This window comes from Haliotis cracherodii, unplaced genomic scaffold (genome assembly GCF_022045235.1).
Source record: "Haliotis cracherodii isolate W230 unplaced genomic scaffold, xgHalCrac1.p SCAF_6, whole genome shotgun sequence".
In the NCBI taxonomy this organism is placed as follows: domain Eukaryota; kingdom Metazoa; phylum Mollusca; class Gastropoda; order Lepetellida; family Haliotidae; genus Haliotis; species Haliotis cracherodii.
In genome coordinates, this window is record NW_027266319.1 from 55,355,123 (window position 1) to 55,379,604 (window position 24,482).

The following is a 24,482-nucleotide window of genomic DNA, read 5'->3' on the forward strand; positions in this document are numbered from 1 at the left end:
CCTTCTGTCATAATAGACGTCTTGTTCATACAACTCCATCGACTTTATCAATTATTAATCGAGTCACTACCCTTTAGTCACTCTGACAATATTAGACAATCAAATATTTACGAAACAGCCAGTTAAATTCCACATATCGGCGACCTTGCAGTCATCGTATGAGCTTGTGATCAAAACAAAGGTGGTTCAACAGGAAATGGTTATTCAATGGTGATATATTTGATACGGGATCATAGTTGTGTTTTGGACATTACGTTTGCAGTTTTCAGCCTTGTAACGTTTTCTAACGTTTTTTAAGTTTTTGGTCAAATGCTATTTTTAAGTGTATGCAGTAAACTACGTTTATAACGAACACTCTTCTAACGAATTGACCGATAAAACGAACTGAATTTTTAGTCCAGGTCATTTGTTGTATACAAGCTGTATATCTGCTTATAACGAACTACGGTTATTACGAACTAAAATTAGTAGTCCCTTTGATTTCGTTCTAACCGGTTACTGTACTTTCTTTTCCCCGGCAGTTTACAAACGTTTAATTAGCGGTGGGTAGAGAATCGGTTTTACACAGTGAACCTATGTAGGGAATCGAACCTGGGTCATTGGCGTGACGAGCAAACACTTTATCCACTGGGCAAAGTGGCGCTGGTGGCCCAGTCGTCTGAGGCGCCGCGATTCGCTGTGCAGAGTTTAGTCCCTTGAGCACACCAGAAACCTATGATTGTGGGTTCGAATCCCGGTTCGCCCCGATTATGTTTCTAGGTTTGTCAGCACCATACCCGTGCTCGTGGGTTTCATCGAAATGGTAACCGTCTGAGACCTGCATCACTTCGGGCTTTCCTCCCACATTAAGCTGACACGCCGTAATATAACTGGAATACTGTTAAAAGCGGTGTTAAACCCAACTCACTCACTCACTCACTTTCCAGACTCGTGTCTTCAGCGCGGTGAGCAAATATTTTGACTGCGAGGCTATCACTTGCTCGCTTGCTAACAAGGTGACATGGATGTACCACGGGCTGACATCACATTTTGCAGTGCAGTCCCTTAGTTGTGCCAGGATTCGCTGATAGTAGGTTTGATTCTCAGATTCTACACGAATCCTAGATCGTTGTTCTTGTTATCACGAAACTACACGCATAGAATCTTTCTATCACACTAAGTACACACACTAATCCAATTTGTACACTACTGTTACAAGCGGCAATTTACATTACTCGAACATTCTGGATATCAAACGCCATACGACCATACAGTAAACATGCATAGCTGTATGTATCCGAACTAAAGATATATAATTACATGGACATAGCTTACCAGAAAAGATATAAAAACGTCAGAGAATAATCAGAGAATTATCAGCCAAAACAAATGACATTGGCATAAAAAGGAAATTATATGAATGGAACATTGAATAAATGATGACACCAGGTGTTCGCGAAATGGACAAGCATGGCCCGCTCTACCAGTATAAATAAGTCTCAATATTGATATGATATGATAATGATAAAATATTACCTCTTATATTTAGATATAAAACGTCAACGCCAGGGATCAACCAGCCTCGATTATCTGACGCAACATATTCCATTGGCCAATAGTGGTGAAAATTGTATCGATGGGCCATACATCCATGCCTGCCACGGGGGCACTCAAAGGCGCCGCAATTCGCTGTTCAGAGTTGTGTCCCTTGGGCACGCCAAACACCTATGATTGTGGTAACGAATCCCGATTCTCCCCGTTTATGTTTCTAGGTTTGTCAGCACTCTACCCGTACTCGTGGGTTTCACCGAAGTGGTAAACATCTGAGACCTGCATCACTTCGGGCTCTCCTCCCACATAAAGCTGACGCGCCGTGATATGACTAGAATACTGTTAAAAGCGTCGTAAAACACAACTCACTCACACACACGCATGCATACATGCATTCATCCAAACATTTCGTTCATGTTAACTTACGGTTTAGGACTCAAGTCAATATCACGTCGTTTCTCTGTAGTCCAGCTCTTGTTAAAGTCACAGGACTATGAAAACAAGCTCCCCAGATCGGCGTCTTTAAGGAAAACACGCGATTTGAGCACAGCAAACCAAGAAGGGCTATCATGTATTGCCTTGTTTGGTGGTTATTTAACATACAAGCCTCAGTCCTCTCTCGGTCTCAGCTTTGATAACACTAACGACTCGGCCTGCCTAGCTCCGGCCCCTTCGATTGCGAAAGCTTGTTTGCTTGCATTCCGTCAAAGCCAATCTCATGGGAAAGAAATGGTGCGAGCTAATAAGGTATCTGTGCTTGTGACTCAAAAGGTTTGACCCAGAACACTTTGTGCTGATCCATAACTACTTTGTCATGTCAGAAAACAAATCGATATATACTGGTATATTAAGACTAAATATCGTTTTGATTTATCATTTCGTGTAATTGGTTCTTCCTCAAGTGGTCCAGACAAAGTTGATCTCCGTATGTTAATTGTAAACGTTTTGTGCGTATTATACTGCTCAAAAGAAGTAAAAGAACACTCGATTCTTTCTAGTACTATGGTTAATCTGTCACAACATGACATATGAACTACACTAACATGAAAGTGAGTGAGTGAGTGAGTTGGGTTTAACGCCGCTTTTTACAGTATTCCAGTTATATCGCGGCGTGTCAGCTTAATGTGGGAGGCTGACAAACCTAGAAACATAATCGGGGCGAACCGGGATTCGCAATCATAGGTTTCTGGCGTGCCCAAGGGACGCAACTCTGCACAGCGAATCGCGGCGCTTTAGACGACTGGGACACCCGTGCCCCCCTAACATGAAAGAATCGAGTGTTCTTTAACTTCTTTTGAGCAGTATATGTACTAGTCTCGTGTTTCATTTGAACTTCAAAATGATATGATATGATTGATATAAATAAATGTTATAAATGACAATGAATGCTACTAATACCCAAAGTAGATATTAACTAAACTTGGATCTCATTCAGAATAGAGGTTTTATCAGTGTTTTGGATGATATAAATGCTCAGAATGAATAATGACACAAAAATCATGGGAATGAATAAGTTATATATATGTTATTAATGTGTTACAAGACTTGAATGAACGGTGAATAACGGTGTAAGAATCTACATTAGAACAGAAGTTGTTATCCATAAAGTTGAACGTTTGTCTTGTAGACGAAGACGATATAGCAATGGTATCCAAACCTCAATGCTCTACAATATATAAGTTGTATCGGAGCCTAAATGATGCTCTATGTATAAATTGTATCCAAACCTCAATGCTGGTCTATATATGCGTTGTATCCAAACCTCAATGTTGTAAGGTCCTATGAATATAGTTGCATCCAAACCTCAATGCTGGTCTATATAATGAGTTGTATCCAAACCTCAATGTTATAAGGTCCTATGAAATAAAGTTGTATCCAAACCTCAATGCTGGTCTATATATGAGTTGTATCCAAACCTCAATGTTATAAGGTCCTATGAATAAAGTTGTATCCACACCTCAATGCTGGGCTATATAATGAGTTGTATCCAAACCTCAATGTTATAAGGTCCTATGAAATAAAGTTGTATCCAAACCTCAATGCTGGTCTATATATGAGTTGTATCCAAACCTCAATGTTATAAGGTCCTATGAATAAAGTTGTATCCACACCTCAATGCTGGGCTATATATGCGTTGTATCCAAACCTCAGTGTTGTAAGGTCCTATGTACTAGTATATAGTTGCATCCAAACCTCAATGCTGGTCTATATATGAGTTGTATCCAAACCTCAATGTTATAAGGTCCTATGAAATAAAGTTGTATCCAAACCTCAATACTGGTCTATATGATGAGTTGTATCCAAACCTCAATGTTATAAGGTCCTATGAAATAAAGTTGTATCCAAACCTCAATACTGGTCTATATAAGAGTTGTATCCAAACGGCAATAAGGTCCAATGAATACAGTTATAGCCAAACATTCATGCTCTTCATGTATCTGATCCTCAATGATGTAGGTTCTGTATATGAAGGTGTACTTTACCCTCAATGCAGTAGGGTTTTACACACAGAGATGACACTGTACTTTAACGTCAATGCAGTAGGGTTTTACACACAGAGGTGACACTGTACTTTGCCCTCAATGCAGTAGGGTTTTACACATAGAGGTGACCCTGTACTTTACCCTCAATGCAGTAGAGTTTTACACACAGAGGTGACACTGTACTATACCCTCAATGCAGCAGGGTTTTACACACAGAGGTGACACTGTACTTTAACGTCAATGTAGTAGGGTTTTACACACAGAGGTGACACTGTACTTTACCCTCAATGCAGTAGGGTTTTACACACACAGGCGACACTGTACTATACCCTCAATGCAGTAGGGTTTTACACACAGAGGTGACACTGTACTTTACCCTCAATGCAGAAGGGTTTTACACACAGAGGTGACACTGTACTTTACCCTCAATGCAGTTGGGTTTTACACACACAGGCGACACTGTACTTTACCCTCAATGCAGTTGGGTTTTACACACAGAGGTGACACTGTACTGTACCCTCAATGCAGTAGGGTTTTACACACAGAGGTGACACTGTACTTTACCCTCAATGCAGTAGGGTGTTACACACAGAGGTGACCCTGTACTTTACCCTCAATGCAGTAGGGTTTTACACACAGAGGTGACACTGTACTTTACCCTCAATGCAGTAGGGTTTTACACACACAGGCGACACTGTACTTTACCCTCAATGCAGTTGGGTTTTACACACAGAGGTGACACTGTACTTTGCCCTCAATGCAGTAGGGTTTTACACACAGAGGTGACACTGTACTCTGCCCTCAATGTAGTAGGGTTTTACACACAGAGGTGACACTGTACTTTACCCTCAATGCAATAGGGTTTTACACACAGAGGTGACACTGTACTTTACCCTCAATGCAATAGGGTTTTACACACAGAGGTGACACTGTACTTTACCCTCAATGTAGTAGGGTTTTACACACAGAGGTGACACTGTACTTTACCCTCAAAGCAGTAGGGTTTTACACACACAGGCGACACTGTACTTTACCCTCAATGCAGTAGGGTTTTACACACAGAGGTGACACTGTACTTTGCCCTCAATGCAGTAGGGTTTTACACACAGAGGTGACACTGTACTCTGCCCTCAGTGCAGTAGGGTTACCCTACACTGTACTTTAACGTCAATGTATCCAAACCTCAATACTGGTCTATATAATGAGTTGTATCCAAACCTCAATGTAATAAGGTCCTATGAAATAAAGTTGTATCCAAACATCATGCTGGTCTATATAAGAGTTGTATCCAAACGGCAATGTTGTAAGGTCCAATGAATACAGTTTTAGCCAAACATTCATGCTCTTCATGTATCTGATCCTCAATGATGTAGGTTCTGTATATGAAGGTGTACTTTACCCTCAATGCAGTAGGGTTTTACACACAGAGGTGACACTGTACTTTAACGTCAATGCAGTAGGGTTTTACACACACAGGCGACACTGTACTTTGCCCTCAATGCAGTAGGGTTTTACACACAGAAGTGACACTGTACTTTACCCTCAATGCAGTTGGGTTTTACACACAGAGGTGACACTGTACTCTACCCTCAATGCAGTTGGGTTTTACACACAGAGGTGACACTGTACTTTAACGTCAATGCACTAGGTGTCTGCTAAAATGGTACTTTAACGTCAACGCAGTTGGGTCCATCAAATAAAGTTATTCTTTCACCTCAATGTACTAGGGTTCTATAAATATTGTAACCCTGGCACTTTAACGTCAGTGTAGTCGGGGATCTTTGAATAAAGTTGTACTTTAATGTCAACGCAATCGGGTCCTCTATATAAAGCTGTATCAAAACCTGTGATGTCTGTATAGATTATAAAGTTGTATTTTATCTCGATGCAGTAATCTTCTCTACACACAGTTATACCTAATCCTACAGGCACTTCACAAGTACATTTAGACTGTACTGTTCGCTTATCTAGACTTGCCTATTATGTGGATTAGAATTGCAGTTGTAGATTCTATGTATAAAGTAACCCCAATGCAGGGCGGTTCTATACCTAATCGTGAACGGACTTGACACGAACATGTAGTTGTAGGTTCATGTATGTTCTATGTATAAAGTTAACCTCAATACAATACTTAACCTCAATACAATAAGGTTCTATACACAGCTCTCCCAAATCGTAAACGGACTTGACACGAACATGCAGTTGTAGGTTCTATGTATATAGTTGTACTTTACCTCAATACAATAAGGTCCTATACACAGCTCTCCCAAATCGTAAACGGACTTGACACGAACATGCAGTTGTATGTTCTATGTATAAAGTAACCTCAATACAATAAGGTTCTATACACAACTAAACCTAATAGTAAACGGGCTTGACACGAACATGCAGTTGTATGTTCTATGTATAAAGTTGTACTTTACCTCAATACAGTAAGGTTCTATACACAACTATACCTAATAGTAAACGGGCTTGACACGAACATGCAGTTGTATGTTCTATGTATAAAGTTGTACTTTACCTCAATACAGTAAGGTTCTATACACAACTATACCTAATAGTAAACGGGCTTGACACGAACATGCAGTTGTAAACTCCATGTATATATTTGTACTTTACCTCAATACAGTAAGGTTCTATACACAGCTATACCTAATAGTAAACGGGCTTGACACGAATATGCAGTTGTAAACTCCATGTATATATTTGTACTTTACCTCAATACAGTAAGGTTCTATACACAGCTATACCTAATAGTAAACGGGCTTGACACGAACATGCAGTTGTAAACTCCATGTATATATTTGTACTTTACCTCAATACAGTAAGGTTCTATACACAGCTATACCTAATAGTAAACGGGCTTGACACGAACATGCAGTTGTAAACTCCATGTATATATTTGTACTTTACCTCAATACAGTAAGGTTCTATACACAGCTATACCTAATAGTAAACGGGCTTGACACGAACATGCAGTTGTAAACTCCATGTATATATTTGTACTTTACCTCAATACAGTAAGGTTCTATGCACAGCTATACCTAATAGTAAACGGGCCTGACACGAACATGTACCTAACCACCACTACAGTGCTAGGAGCAGACAGAATCTGGCACATGCAGCCGTCGGTGGAAAATAAATATGGAAGGGTGAAAAGGAAATGAAAATACGAAATTCCTACAATGTGTCCGTACAGCCATCCCGACATGTGTTTTTGTTGGCTGCCAGTTACGGCGAGAGGAAACAAGACACACACACCCATACAGCCTGTCTATCGGGTTAGTATGCTTATTGATGTCTCCCACCACACGGTACAGGATCAATTGTACAGCCTTCAACCGTGTTGGGATATCGGGTACTGATCACGTCTGTTTACACGTGGAGTGTACGCAGAAGGCCAGGACACTCCCATAATGCACTTGCCTCATTCACAGATCACATCTGTGACTTCTGTGATACCTGACATTGTTTGGGGACTTGGCGTTAAAAGAGCGTCTACCTCTTGGTGTTTCTTCTGGTGCACCTTGAGACCTACTTTCACCAACTTTGGGTCTGAGAACATGTATTTGAAAACAACTCATATCTGTACGTTCGCTCGTCACGGGACCCGTGAAGATTCCGGGGTAGAATAGGTCTTCAGCAACCCATGCTTGCCGTATAAGGGTACTATGCTTGTCGTAAGAGGCGACTAACGGGATCGGGTGGTCAGGCTCGCTGACTTGGTTGATGCATGTCATCGTATCTCAATTGTGTGGATCGATGCTCATGATGTCAATCATTGGATTGTCTGGTCCAGACTCGATTATTTACAGACCGGCGTCATATAGGTGGAATATTGCTGTGTGCGGCGTTAAACAACAACAATTTAAAAAATCACTCGTCACGCCGAAAGCCCGGGTTCGATTCCTGACATGGGTACAATGTGTGAAGCCCATTTCTGGTGTCCCCCGCGGTGATATTGCTGGAATACTGCTAAAGGCGGCGTAAAACCATACCCACTCACGCAATCACTCCTATAACTAATATACTTGGTATAAATGGAAAGATGGGTGTTTTCATACTTTCTTTGGTCAAAGTAGAGATCTTAAATACAATGTTAAATGTTTACTATTTCGTCATACGACTCTTGCTCAAATGGTGGTGGCTAAGGTTACAACATTCAAAGCCACGACAAAGCTTTCCAAATGTTTAATGGTAGATATGCGGAGGACATTTCCAAATTTGACGCACCAGTGACAAAAATAATATCTGATGCAATTCCTATTTTGAGATGTACCATATGTTACGTGTGTTTTTGAGGTAAACAATTGCCTTGCTTTGCCTGTGTTTGTGACGGGTGCCACACATTTTACGAACACCTGATATCATCACTATTTAATAGTGAGTGAATTTTACTTTACGTCGCTTTTAGCAATATTCCAGCAATATAACGGCGGTTGACACCAGAAATGGGATTCACACATTGTACCCATGTCGGGAATCGAACCCGGGTTTTAGGCTTGACGAGCGAATGCTTTAACCACTAGCCTACCCGACCGCCCCCTATTTAATAGTGATTCACAGTGTAAACACATGCTTATGATACGGTCGGAATCTTAAATGGACTTCAAGGGAACTAACTATTCCTGACGCATATACTCCATCAAGCTTAGGGAAGGTCGGGTAGCCTAGTGGTTAAAGCCTTCGCTCGTCACGCCGAAAACCCGGGTTCGATTCCCGACATGGATACAATGTGTGAAGCCCCTTTCTGGTGTCCCCTGCCGTGATATTGCTGGAATAGATGCTAAAAGCGGCCTAAAACCATATTCACTCACTCCATCAAGCTTAACGAAATCGACTAAATTTAGCAAGACAGCACAAATGAAATTACACAAAGTTCGACGCTCCACAAAATAATCCGTATTCATTTAGTCATATATTTACAAGCTTAACTAAATCGACTAAATTAAGCAAGACATAACAAATAAAAGTACGCGACGTCCCAAAAGAACATCCGTATTGTGTCGAACGCTGTAGCTATTTTGAAAACAACAACAACAAAGATTGATTTGCTGTTGAAAAAACACATAATCGAATCACGATTTAGCACGGAGCTAATTTCGCAAATCACAAAAAATAATCTTGCTATTAAAAGTACTTTTATCAGCGCAGATTCAGCTGAGATTGAGTTCCTTGTTCTCATCCTGTACTTGTGCGGCTGGGTTCACCATCAACAGCTGGTTTATGTTTAACTCCACGCTATTATGTTATGGTATTATTATTATATTTTGATACCGCACCACAACGGAAATTAAATTAACTTTTGTTAGGACTAACCACAATTTCTATAGAAACGAAGCCTGCACGCTACCAGAGCCGTGGATGGAGCTCAACTCGCGTGTGGAGCTCCAACCATACAAGTTCAGTCTACTGATGAAACCTCTCGGTTTAATAAAACGCTTGCGAAAATCAAGTTAAATGAGTAACATGTCTTCTGATTATTATGCCTTCGCAGTAAAATGAGAATTTACCGAAGGCGTACACTACCTGTAACCTGTGATAAATGGCAGACCCTCACCTTTCTATCATCAAATATTAATCTCTACGCTTCTGTAGCCGGTGCGTTTCAATTCTCTCCACCAAGCTAATTAATCTTGGAGCCGCACTTTGAAGTCACATCGAGAGATTGTTCGTTATCGGAATACATGTCCACCGAATTGTGAACATCCAAACGCGGCATATGGACAATTACTGTTCCCTCGTCTAGCTAAGTGGACATTACGTTCTGATTTGTGTCAGAATTTATGAAAGCCGTCGCCCTTTTTGAGAGAGACTTGATTGTTACCTGAGATCGACGCTCCGTTACTATAGCAACAAATACAGAAAGGTGCCCGCCATCTGCTCGGCGTAGTGTTTCGTTTTGGACTTGTTGTTAGATGTGAAGATATGGTGTGTTGGGATTGTGTAATATCTTCTGATTTGCATTGGTTTATGCTGAACAGATCACTATTGGATGAACAAAACATGTCTGGCACGTGCGGCGCATCGGCACTGGAACGGTCTTGACCTTCACTTCGCGCTGTTATTCATGATGCATTTTCCTGACATTTTCATAGAGCTATGGAGATACGACGTATATATTCCGGTATCCTCTCCCATATTATCATAAGGTAATCATTTCAGTGTACGCGTTCCCCGCTTAATAAAAACCACACGGTTCAGGTGTCTTTTAGCAGTGAATGAAACCCAGGTCCTTGTATACAGTAGTGGGTGAGTATGGTTTTACGCCGCATTTAGCAATATGCCAGCGATATTCACGAAGAGGGACACCTGAAATGGGCTTCACACGTTGTACCCATGTGGAGATTCGAACCCGAGTTTTCGACATGATGAGTGAACGCTTTAACCAATTGGCTAACCCACCGTCCCTATATTCAATCAAATCATGTTGGATAATCATATAGCTTATCCAAACAGATTCCCCACAAAACAATAAAACATTGATAAATTTGGTTTAAAATAAAAATTTAGATACTCATCTTTTTTTCTGAAAAGAGATGAGTGAGACATATTTCATTTTCTTAATTTCTTAAAAAAATAACCCGATGGCTGAAGTGGTATTTTCATTCATAAAACATTAGATTCTTTACACCAAGGGAATTCTCTACCTTACTATTACCCCGGTCTTTGGATCAGTGTGCACTCAAATTTCATTCTCCTCTCCCTGGGGAGTATACAATCAAACCACACATAACATGAGATTGCAGGTTTTATAGGGAAGTGGGAGAGGATGACTATTCTAATCAAATAATTAATAAATAAATCTTTCATAACTGTTCCGTGGGGATTATTGGGCAGCATATTGGGGTACCAAAGGCCTGCCCTGACAAACAATTAATTAGCATACAGTGTTTATTACCTGGGGAAATACGTTAAAATCCGTTAAAAGACAGAAACAACAACTCCCAACAACAAATGACCAGCCTCCCATGGCCAACAACAAATAACAAACAAACTACTGAACAAAATGAAATACCAGCCCACCCCGACTCCAAAAATAACTAAATAACTAATTAAATAACTTAATTAAAAAATTAAATAAATGAAGCAACCCCCCCCCCCCAAAAAAATAAAAAAATAAATAAATAAAAATTAAAAAATATTTTTTTTATAATAAAATGAAATAAATACTACTACTACTACTACTACTACTACTACTACTACTACTACTAATAATAATAATAATAATGAAATAAAATATAATAAATTAAAATAACAATACAAAAAAACCAACTGAAAAACACACACTTTGTTCCTCGGTTGGTTCAGTGAAGCCCATTTTTGGCATCCCCACGCCGTGATATTGCGAGAATATTGCTGAAAATTGCGAAACCCCCCACTCATTCCCACACTCGACCATCACGGCAGTAGAGGGAGCAGCAGCACCAATCACAGGTGTAGCCACGTGTGCAGGTGACTCTCGTGAACAGGGAGGATGAAATACACCTTCACAACACACGTGTAACACCTTTGGGCGATGATGCGATGTCGGTGATATCAGGGGAAGAGGGGGATGCTGCAGACGGGAGGTATCAATGCAATGGCAGTGCGAGGGGTTGACCTTTTAGATAATAATGGGTGTGTGTATCAGGATGCTGTTACTCCAGTTGATGTTGCAATTTACTCCAGCCAAATGTTTCCCTTCTGTCATCAATTACACAAAACGGATGCAAAGCTTGGCCCTCATACTGTAATTAAACAAGAAAATTTATTGCTTCCTGGGCTGTTTCTCGTAAACACACCAACAAGTCCACACTGATGCTAAATTCGTCCAAGGACATATCCGACATAAACGATTACTATGAGTAAGTGAGTAAGTATGGTTTTAGGCCGCTTTCAGCACTATTCCACCAATATCACTGTGGGAGACACTATAAATGGGCGTCACACATTGTACCAATGTTGTGAATCGTACTCGGACCGTTCTCCTGACGAGCGCTTTAACCACTTGACTACATCCCACACCGCTCCATGACAACCGTGATAATGAATTGAGAAAATATTGTACTTTGTAATTATTTATTTTGAAATTAATTATAAAAAGCAAAAAACGTTTCCTAATGCAGTTCCTTATCCGATATTATCTTGGCAACGTCACCAATGTGTTCAATGATGTCAAATCTTATCCATGACGCGGTTGTGGCATTATTGCACAAATAAAATTAATTATGATATTTGTAAATTCAATTTGGTAATTTGTTATTTCACTCTATAATTTCGACACTTAAAGTTTACAATAAATTAGTGCAGATATTATTTAAACGGCATATTTGTGTAAATATATTTGCGTAACACAAAAAAATATGGATATCTTTGGCTGGTACCGTGAAGAAAGAAATTGGCGTTAAATAGGCCAAGGCTGTTTGGAAACGTACGCTGAAACAAAACGAAAAGACAAACGGTATCAGACTTTTTTAAACAGTGAGTGAGTGAGTGTGGTTTTACGCCGCTTTTAGCAATATTCCAGCAATATCACGGTGGGGGATACCAGAGATGGGCTTCACACATTGTACCCATGTCGGGAATCGAACCCGGGACTTCGGCGAACACTTTAACCACCGCCCTCTTTTTAAACAGGTTCAGAAATCATATTACACTGGTTTTCATTCCAAGGGCACTTGCGACCCTCGCCGCACTACAGCTTTGTTCAGTCGCTTGGAGGCTAATGACATGGCACCAGTCTAAAATCATATAATATTGTGCTGCGTACCGATACTCTAACAGCCACACAGCATGTCTGCCTATTGTGGGAGGAAAGCCCGAAGTAAAGCAGGTCTCAGACGTTTACCACCTTGGTGAAATCCACGAGTACGGGTATGGTGCTGACAAACCTGGAAACATAAACGGGGCGAATCGGGATTCGAAACCACAATCATAGTTTTCTCTGCAGTTGCAAGGGGCGGTCGGGTAGCCTATCGTGGTTTGTTCGTTACGCAGAAGACCCGGGTTCGTTTCCCGACATGGGTACAATGTGTGAAGCCCATTACTGTTGTCCCCTGCCGTGATATTGCTGGAATATTGCTAAAAGCGGTGTAAAACCAAACTAACTCACTCTGCAGTTACAAAATTCAAAGCGAACATTAATATTGCCATTCTAAGGTCTCAAGAATGTCTGTCCAAACTTGTGAAACAAATCATACGAAACTGATCTCAGATCAGTTACAGTGCGAAACAACGTTACTCCGGAAACCCGAGCTTTTGGGTGAGCATTGCAGGGAACAGCCCGGATTAAGCAGGTTTAACTATTTGGAGAAGGAGTATTTTGTTAGCAGACTCTCTTATTAACCTATAACATAACTGCATCTGGGATGCTTATTAAGTCCCATACGGTACTAAACCCTCAAGAATATGAGCCCCGCATTCCTCCTTAACACACTGAAGTTCAAAGAGATACATCTTCGTTGGACACCTATCCTGCAGGTGTCTTGCATTATTCTTAGAAATGCACCCGTCTTGGAGTTGGTCCAGATTCATTATCGTGACATAGCTACAAGTGTTTACTGTTCTAGGGCCTCTATCTCATCATCATCATCATCATCATCATCATCATCATCATCATCATCATTGTCGTCGTCGTCGTCATCATATTATTATTAATTCTCAAAAATTATACACAGATGTTTCTCTGTGTATGATTGTTTTCCATCAGAAGTATCTTTTCTTTCTAAACCCTAAATATAATGAAAAACTTCATTTGTCAGTTCGAAAATGTTTGATTAATATGTATCAGAACAAATACGATTTAGTTGATTTTTTCCACATTCTGCTGACCAGGAAGTTCAGTTGACAGGGAAGCATGTGACGTCATCCACTGTATCATTTTGGATTCCAAAATGTGAATACTCAGTAACACCAGCAAAGTGAAAATAATAAAAACTGCTGTTGATTTTATCTCGTGATGTGTTCAGAATTGATAGTTTCACTCATGACCATGTAAACCATACACACGTTAAAATAAAAAGGTATGTTTTTTTTATGGAATTGAAAATTGAAAGAACAGTTATTAAATGTGATTATGTCTATTCAACCATCACTCATTCCTGCAACAATCTGTATAAAGTAATCTAAAGCTGGGCAATTTTGTGAAAAAAATAAATCGGTTCAATGAAGACTGGGGTAAAAAATGAATTTGCATCCATATTACCCTAATTTAATGATTTCAAAGATTAGATGTGGATGATACCCATCAGCGGTTGTGTATTATGCATTGCGAAAACGTAATCTTCAATTTTAGATCAAATTAAATTTAAAAAATAAAAACATGTTGAAGTATTCTTTGAGTGCTGGCAAAGCGCCAGTACAGTTATTTTGTTTGGCTATAATAAAAGTTTCCTTTGCTCGTCAGTTGATATCCTCCATATATTCAAGACATAACCGTATTAAATCTAGATGTTTAGAGATAAGAGAAATTAAAATCAATGAAACTAAACATCCTCTTTCAACTATACAATTGAATTTCAGGAACAAACTGATATTATTCTTAAAATATAAAATGTCTGCTTAAAATAAAAATTACTCGGGTTTTACGGATAGTTCATAATGGGATCTAGAAGTCAATTCATTTATTCAAGCAATACTCATGCTCGCTATTTTAACAACGTGTCAGGCCCATATGATAGTGACCATGTGAATGAATTGGGTTTCATTCCGCTTTGTAATTTAAGGTATTTAAGTGTTATCACGGGCGTTTCAACTGGTCTAAGACAACGAGCAAGGGTATGGTGCTGACAAACCTAAAAATGTGGACGAATTTTGGATGCTGGTTCATCTAATGGACGCAATATCGCACATCGAATTGTGGCCTCCACCCCAAACCCCACCCCTCACACCCCACCCCCTTCACTCACGCCCCTACCCCCTATATACGATGGAACTACAAAAAAAAGTCTATTAAATCAGGCCAGAAAGAATATTTTATCCATAAACATCCTACTCGCTCCCAAAATATTCAAAGAGGGAAGAAGTCGGTTTATAGTTCGTCTGTTTATAGAATGGTTGTGGAAATAAACGAAGCATTCTATACAGCCATTGCGGAAAGTAGTATTTCACTGAATCGCATCCAGCGGTACATAACAGCCCTTGAGATGTTCTTCATATGATACAACTCGGAGCCAGCGCGAAAACAAACACTTTGTTCCTCTACATCTATGGAAGGGCAAATTGAGCTAGGATCTTGAACCGCCTAGGTGGCAGCGACAGACACAAGTGTGGCCTATCTTCCTTAACTCTTGTGTTCTTGAAGTCAAGGAATGCCAACGCCCAGCTTCCACCACACAGTTCCACCTGCAGTTCCATTGATGCCAAAGTCTCATGTGATGACCTTTTGACGAGGTCGCCGTCTGGTTTGTGGGCCTTTCGAATCAACGCCCGGAGTTATCTCCCTTTATTCCATCATTGACAATAGGAAAGGTATGCCTATAGTGTTTTATAAATAACCTTTCTTTTGATTTGTTGGAAATAAGGTAAAATACAAACTTCGCTTAAATATCATCGAAACGTATGTTTTTAATAAAAAAGAACAACTTGTATCAGTAGGGCATAATATTTACTTGGAATACGTGGAAATCAGGAAAATATAAATATTATTGCAGTGGAAACAATATTCTATTGTTTCTCTGAAAAATTAATAAACCAGGAAGTGTGTCTATATTGTTCAAATTACCTAATATTTGCAACAAAGGGCGTTAAACATCGATATAAACATGTTCAAACAGAAGTGTCACACAAGCAGACGACTTCCGGTGGGAAGCAAAGACAGGAAGTGAAGCCATCTTTATCACAGCGACCAATGACAGAGAAGTCAGCTCGCTGTGACTCACAACGTGTGCTCTTCCATGCCTTGCTTTCACCCGTTTCACATTCATGCAATAGAGACGTCGGGTCTACAAGATCCCGATAAACCCGTAATTACAAATAACGTTAGGGCGTTTGAGGTGAAACCACTTCTGACGTAATGAGTGGGTGAGTGAGTTAGTTTGGTTTTACGCCGCGTTTAGCAATATTCCAGCAATATCACGGCGAGGGACACCAGAAATAGGCTTCACACATTGTACCCATGTCGGGATTCGAACCCGGGTCTTCAGCGTGACGAGCGAACGCTATAACCACTAGGCTACCCGACCGCCCCTGACGTAATGAAGAGTGGATGAGCGAGTATGGTTGTATGCCGTTCTATGCAATATTCCAGACATATCAGGGCTTGTGGATGCCAGAAATTAGCCTCAATACTTTACCCATTCGGGGAATCGAACCCGAGCCTTCGGCGTGACAAGTGAACAATTTAACCACAAGGCTACCCCACCGCACCGACGTAACATAAATCTATGTACGCGAATTACAAACACGCCGACTCAACATTTAGCGTGGATATGTTCGGGAATGTTTATTACAAAGTTAAATGTTGCAGGCAAAGACCTTGGTTAGTGTCTCTGTACATAAACAGCTGATTGACTAGACGCCAAGAGAAGAAAAAATACAACCTTCCAATGAATGCAGTGGAACCTCGAACAAGGACGGTTCTAAGATGCCATCAAGTTCTTCACTCTCCTTTGGCATATGAACCTACCACAAGTGTGCCGGTATTAATAGTGTTGTTTATGAACGAAGTATGAGATGTAAACATAATTTAAAAATGAATAATCGCCAGGAAATATCATATAAACAGGAATTGTGGCAATGCAGTTGCCAATTTGGCCCTTGAACCACTGTTCGTTTTACAGCGTGAAAAAAATGTATGTATCGTGAAATGATTGTTTATACAAAATTATCCACTCAAGAATGGAAACGTTTCTTTGGAGTGTGCGCGCGAGTTTGGCAAGGGTGCCGGTTTGAGTGCAACGAATGTGCAATAACGACGCCAGTCTCACCGTTGTAGTTCTGCTGTCTCCTTTCTTCGCAATAAAAGTGTCGGATTTTTACAAATGTACATCTGAGTATTCTGTAAACTTTAGTGAGTAGATTCATGATTTTGTTTATACTTGAGAAATAGTTTATAGCTACGCAGGAATTCGTCACTCTTTAGAGTTCGTTTTTCTTAAAATGTTACGTCATAGTTCACGTGTTCAACGGTAGACACGATGCATGTTTCCAACAATTATTGTTCATGCTTTGCTGTCAGATGAATTGGTGGAAACACGGTGTTGCTTGTCTTGGTGTCAAGCATATTATTGATTTTCAAAGATAAAATGTCTAAGTTTTTTTGTGTCCGTAGAAGTAGTCTTTAATTCTTTTATATTCTATCGTGTCTCAAAAAAATGATAAACCGGAAAGTGAGTCTACATGATTCAAATGAAACTAACATTTGCAACAAAGGGTGTTAAACATGGATATCAACATGTTCAAAAGAAGTGTCACAATAGCAGACGACATCCGGTGGGACGCAATGACAGGAAGTGAAGCCATCTTTATCACAGCGAACAATGACAAAGAGGTCAGTTCACTGTGACTCACAACGTGTGCTCTTCCATCCCATTCATCATTTTCAAATCCATGCAATAAAATCCCGTCGACTCAACATTTAGTTCGAAAGTGATCGAGAATGTTTATTACAATGTAAGATGTTGCAGACAAAACCTTGGTTAGTGCCCCTATCTATAAACAGCTGATTGACAAGATGCCATGCCAAGAGAAGGAAAAATATCCTTCTAATGAACGCGATGGAACCTCGAACAAGAAAGGTTCAAAGTTGATTTCAAGTGCTTAACGCTCCTTTCTCATCTGAACCACTACTCATTTTACAGCGATTAAAAAACATGTATCGTGAAATGATTGTTAAAACAAAATTATCCACTCAAGAATGGAAACGTTTTATTAGAGTGTGCGCGTGAGTTTGGCAAGGGTGCCAGGTTAAGTGCAACGCCAGGATCGCCTTTGCAACAACGACGCCAGTCTCACCGTTGTCGTTCTGCTGTCTCCTTTTTTCCAGTGTCGTAATAAAAGTGTCAGATTTTTAGAAATGTACATTTCGGTATGTTCTGTAAACATTGATAGTAGATTCATTGTTTTGTTTAAACTCGAGAAATAGTTCGTTTTTTTCAATAGTTACGTCAGCGTTCACGTGTTCAACAGTTGACACCATGCATGTTTCCAACAATTATTGTTCATACTTTGTTGTCATATGAGTTAGTGGAAGCATAGTGAATAGTCTTGCTTGTCTTGGTGTCAAGCATATTATTGATTTTCAAAGATAAGATATCTAAGATTATGTGACAGTAGAAGTTTTCTTTGATTATTGACTAGGCGCAGGTACAGTTCATGTTTTGGATTTAATATCACTAACTTAAAATATTTTCACTTGAAAATAAAACTGATGATAAAATCAACTGAGAGATAGTTTCCTCAGCTCCTCAGTTGATTTCCTCCATATACTTAAGACAAAACTTTTAATAAATCTAAATATTTAGTGATACGAGAAATTAAAATCAATGAAACTAACCATCATATTTCAACTTTACAATTGAATTTCAAGAACGAATTCTGATTTCTTTAAAAATAAAATTTCTGCTTAAAATAAATATCCCTGGAGTTTGATCGATAGTGTTTCCTTGGATTCTATAAGAAACATTCAATTCATGTATTCAGATAATATCAATACCCATGTTCGCTATTTTGACAAAGTAAAGGCGTATATGAAAGAGATCGTAAGTGAGTGAGTGAATTTGGTTTCAGGCCGCTTTGTGATTTGAGGTATTTCAGTAATATCACAGCATGTCAGCTTGGTATGGGAGGAAAGCCCGAAGTGATGCTGGTCTTAGACATCAAGCACGGGTTTGGTGCTGACAAACCTAAAACATAATCTGGACGAATTTTGGATTCTGGTACAGCTAAGTGACGCAACTCTGCGCGGCTTTTGTGTTTCTAAGACGACTGGGCCACCTGTGCCTTCCACATACGATTAAACGAGAAAAGAGAATATTGAAGCAGGTCAGAAAGAATAGTTTATCCTCTTTAGGTCCATAAACATCCTACACGCTCTCAAAATACCGGATTCAAAGAGAGAAAAAGGCGGTTTATAGTTCGTCTGTTTATAAAATGGTTGTGGAAATGAACGAAGCATTTTAGACATCCATTGGAGAAAGTAATATTTCACTGAATCGCATCCAGCGGTACATAACGGCCCTTGAGATGTTCTCCATATGATACAACTCGGGCAAACCCGAAAACAAACACTTTGTCATCAACATTTATGGAAGGGCAACTGTGCTAGGATCTTGAACCGCCTTGGCAGCGACAGACACAAGTGTAGCCTATCTTCCTTAACTCTTGTGTTCTTGAAGTCTGGGAATGCCAACGCCCAGCTTCCACCACACAGTTCCACCTGCAGCTCTATTGATGCCAAGGTCTCATGTGATGACCTTTTGACGAGGTCGCCGTCTGGTTTGTGGGCCTTACGCATCAACGCCCGGAGTTATCTCCCTTTATTCAATCATTGAAAACTAGGAAAGGTATGCCTCACAGGAACTCGTTATTGGTCAGTAAATAAAAATATATACCCCCTATATGTAAAGAGAAAAGGAGCGTCACTCGCCATCTTGCCTGTTTGTTTACATTCGATATCCACAGCGATTTTTTTATTATAAGCTCATTGACAAGTGCATTTCTGGCCGTAGATTGATCGATAATACATTTCTACACAGGTACAAGTCATCTACATTCGAAAAATGTCCCTTACTTACCGAAATATCTACAGTTTTTTTTGCGATCTGGGAAAATGTTTCCAACCCCGAGCGGTAGTAAATTTCAAACGCGGGCAGAATCGAGCGAGCCAGAAGTGTCACACTAGCAGACGACTTCCGGTGGGAAGCAAAGACAGGAAGTGAAGCCATCTTTATCACAGCGACCAATGACAGAGAAGTCAGCTCGCTGTGACTCACAACGTGTGCTCTTCCATGCCTTGCTTTCATCCGTTTCACATTCATGCAATAGAGACGTCGGGTCTACAAGATCCCGAAAAACCCGTAATTCCTCAAACATTGAGGGTACAATTGCCAAATAACGTTAGGGCGTTTGAGGTGAAACAACTTGTGACGTAATGAAGAGTGGTTGAGCGAGTATGGTTGTATACCGTTCTTAGCAATATTCCAGCAATATCAAGGCGTGAAAATACCAGAAATTAGCCTCACACACTTTACCCATATAGGGAATCGAACCTTTTTACCATTAGGCTAAAGTTGAATATTGCAGGCAAAGACCTTGGTTAGTGTCTCTGTACATAAACAACTTATTGACTAGATGCCAAGAGAAGAAAAAATACATCCGTCTAATGAATGCAATGGAACCTCTAACAGGGACGGTTCTAAGATGGCATCAAGTGCTTAACGCTCTTTTGTCCTCTGAACCTATCACAAGTGTGCCGGTATTAAAAGTGATGTTTACAAACGGATTTTGAGATGAATAATCGCCAGGAAATATCATGTAAACAGGAATTGTGGCAATACAGTTGCCAATTTGGCCCTTGAACCACTACTCATTTTACAGCGATGAAAAAACATGTATCGTGAAATGATGGTTAAAACAAAATTATCCACTCAAGAATGGAAACTTTTTTTAGAGTGTGCGCGTGAGTTTGGCAAGGGTGCCAGGTTAAGTGCAACGCCTTTGCAACAACGACTGCAGTCTCACCGTTGTCGTTCTGCTGTCTCCTTTCTTCCACTGTCGTAATAAAAGTGTTTAGTTTACAGCCAAACAGGAGTTCGTCACTTTTTAAAGTTCGTTTTTTCTTCCATTGTTACGTCGGGTGTCACGTTATCAATGGGACATGCAGGCTTAAAAGTGTTGTTCATACTTTGCTGTTAGATAAGTTGGTTGGAGCACAGTGGATGAGGTGTTTGCTTGTCTAGGTGTCTGCGACGTGATAGTGCTTCGTTTTGTAAACGCTCAATATATTTGTTATCATTAAGAAATAATTTGGCATTGTGAAATGTCTGAGTGAGTGAGCGAGTGAGTGAGTTTAGTTAGGTGAGTAGGTGGCTGGGTGGATAGTTGCGTGAGTGAGTGAGTGGGTTGGTGGATAGGTGGGTTGATGGGTTGGTGGGTGGGTAGTTGTGTTAGTGAGTGAATGAATGAGTGAGTGAATATATATACCGCCTCACACTTCAAACAGTGGCGTGAACATCGATAAATTTGATGGAATCACACACATCAATACATACGATACGAAGATACATAAGAAGAAGGAGAAGAAGGTGAAGAAGATGGGGAGGAGAAGAAGAAGATGGGAGGAGAAGTGGAAGAAGGGGAGAAGAAAGGAGGAAGAGAAGAAGAAAGGAGAAAAATGAGGAGAAGAGGAAGGAGAAGAAGAAGGCGAAGAAGAAGAAAGAGGAGGCGAAGAAGAAAGAAGGAGAAGAAGAAGAAGAAGGAGAAGCAAAAGAAGGAGGAGAAGAAGAACAAGGAGAAGAAGGCCTTCATTCCAGATACAAAAGCACGTGACCGTTCTCCGCGTGTGATTATGTGTTGATATAAAATGTCGGGCAAAAGAAAGATCGGACCAAAAAATGTCAAAACTGAGCAAAACGTTACTAAGCTGAAAACAGTTGCCGAAACACTGCAAATTTAAGGTTCAAAACACATCTATGGTACCTGTATGATACATCACCATCGAATAACCATTTCTCAAAACACGGGTGTATACTTTCTTTTGACCAGCAGTTCATAACCTCTGTGAACAGATCAGTGCGCCGCCATGTAGCATTCCCAGTTACAGTCCGTTTGTGTTACCACAGTCGTCATCGAGATAGAGTAAAGATATTGGCCACGTGATGGACTTCAGCAAGCAACAGTCCAAGTTGTGGTTGTGACCAACAAGCAATTCCGACGACATCCGGGTTGTGACATGAGCGAATCAGATTGCTTTAAAACTATCATGAGACGATCCCTCTTGTGTCGTCCTTCCCTGTACAGTTGTATAGCACGTGCAGTACGTGTTTGCACTGTTCCTCCTACCGTTGTGCCTCCCTCTGTTCAAGATGTCAACTTGTACACATAACAACATGGTAGTTTCTTAAGCAACTTTTTTTCCAGTGATGGGAATAAAAATATCAAACAGCAAACATTGTTTGCCGTGAACCGTATTGACATTTAATAGACTATATTCCCAATTGGACTTATCTTCCAATTCATCGTTCTCATTTGGAGCCAAACGGACAGTGCCTGGGGATTCAGGGGCGGTGTGGTAGCCTAGTGGTTAAATCGTTCGCTCGTCACGCCTCAGACCCGGGTTCAATTCCCTACATGGGTGCAATGTGTGAAGCCCATTTCTGGTGTCCCCCGTAATATTGCTGGAATATTGGTAAAAGCGGCGTAAAACCATACTCACACATACGTATTTGGCATACGTTCAGCAATAAGCTAGCATCATTTATCGTCTTTTGTGAGTTATATTAGCTCAGCGGTCAAATCCTATCCTTTCAACGTTAAAAGTACGAGTTCGAATCCCTACGTGAGACTGCTTTTAACCAAAGACGGCTTCTACCCTCAGTGGCCTACTAATCCCTATCTAAACCACATAATACTTCAAACATATGTACCTTTTCTCACAGCTTGCCAGGTATTAGTGGTCACTGCAAAGCGATTTGTTACCTGTAACGATCTTGACAAACGACTGTCGACTTTGCTAACGGTAAATCTCTAACCCCCGGCATACGTGAAATGAACGACGTTCCCAGGCCACAGCGTCCCCCCTTACCCCCTCCCGGGGCTCGGTACGACCTTTCCTGGGCTTGAGGAGGGGTGAGACAACATCGGAGTTAACATTCCACAAGATTCAACACAAATCCCCGTGACTGCTCAAACACCTAGCGCTGTTGACTTCGGATGTGGGTTCTGAGGCGACTCACCCTAAAAAATGTCAATCAAAGATTTGTCACTTGGTGACTAATGCTTCTTAAAGGTAACAGAAACAATTACTTGAGATGTTTGTGTGGAGTCATTTTAATTTTGCTTCTGTGGTGAGATGCTGTTGTTTCTAACAAATGTTTTATTGGACAGAGATCATGTGGACTTTTCTTGTCAAATATCATGTTAATCGCATCGAGAGACCTGACAAAAAGATATATTTTCATCAGCGACGCAGGCACGAAATTATCATGTCAACATTCTCAGGTCGAGAGATAAGATGAACATGTTGTTTTCATTAGACAAGTCAAAAGGTCTATTTCTTCTTTTTCTCGCTTAAATCTCTTAACCTGAAAAGCATAGTGTCAATCTGGGAGAATAAAAATATTCCGTCACAAGGTGTTATTTCTCTCTAGTGGAATATCGATTTTGTGTTGTCAGACAAACATAATATTTCATCCCTAATACATAACAAATAATGTCTTGCCGAGCCTTTTTAGACAACAAACACAGTATGACTTTTTAAAAGTTCTTGCATTCTCACATCCTCCGTTTATGCGCCATTGGAGCGCCTGACCCATCTCCTTCAGAGGTGACAGGGCCCGAACTAACTGATAAACTTAATGGTTCCTTTATCCGGACACCTTGTGATCTGAGCTCCAGGTTGTCCGGATTAACACGGGGTCATTGTAAACTCATGTATTTCTTTCTAATAAAAGCAGAATATATTTTTGTACCGAGGACGAAGACCAGTTTATGTCATGCCATCACAACACTGAAGTACAGAACTATATTCTTGCGCATGGCAAACTACTCTTATGTATATCCATACGCGTATATCTGTCATATAAACAAAAATCCAGACAAAAAAGTGTTGGGACAAAATGATAATGACATACACCAATCATCGCATACATATAACGATTGTAATCCTGGTGACATAGAAAAGATGAAGAAGAGCAATACAGAGGGGGGACACCAGAAATGGGCTTCGCACATTGTACCCGTGTGGGGAATCGAACCCGGGTGTTTGGACGCTTAAACCACTAGGCTACCCCGACGCCCAAATCTAGAAGAGGAATGAACTCGATGCTTCCTCTCTAAAAATGACAGTGTTTCTTATTGAATGATGATCAATTACACTATTTCTTTAATCGTACTTCATATATACACTAGGGCGGTCGGGTAGCTTAGTGGTTAAAGCGTTCGCTCGTCACGCCGAAGACCCGGGTTCGATTCCCGACATGGGTACAATGTGTGAAGCCCATTTCTGGTGTCCCCCGCCGTGATATTGCTGGAATATTGCTAAAAGCGGCGTAAAACCATACTCACTCACTCATATATACACTTCCTCCTTGGTTATCGCTAACCCGTCCCCCGTCTCTACAGCCTCCCTACCCCTCCCCATATTCAGTCAGAGGGTTTATCGATGTGATCCGGAGCTAGAGGCCATCACACCGGGGTGTTAAACCTAGAGATAGTTGCCGCGTTCCCAATAAACAGTGTGTGTATTAACACCAGATACAGTGGGTCATCACCCACATCCTTGACGACTGTTTGAGACAGCTGGGTACACCGAGTGCCATCTTAGGACAC

The 24,482-nt window shown here is 40.5% G+C and overlaps 1 protein-coding gene across 2 annotated transcripts in view; it reads right to left on the reverse strand.

The window, feature by feature from the left end:
- LOC139444735 (uncharacterized) overlaps nt 1–24,482 on the reverse strand; it is a 116,606-nt gene that overhangs the window by 75,541 nt on the left and 16,583 nt on the right. The window contains exon 1 of one of the 2 annotated variants that reach the window (XM_071225670.1): nt 1,957–1,994. The exons of the other annotated variant lie outside the window; for it this stretch is intronic. The gene's annotated coding sequence lies outside the window, so the exon portion shown is untranslated. Of the gene's footprint in view, nt 1–1,956; nt 1,995–24,482 lie in introns of those variants that run through there. 2 annotated transcript variants of the gene reach the window in all.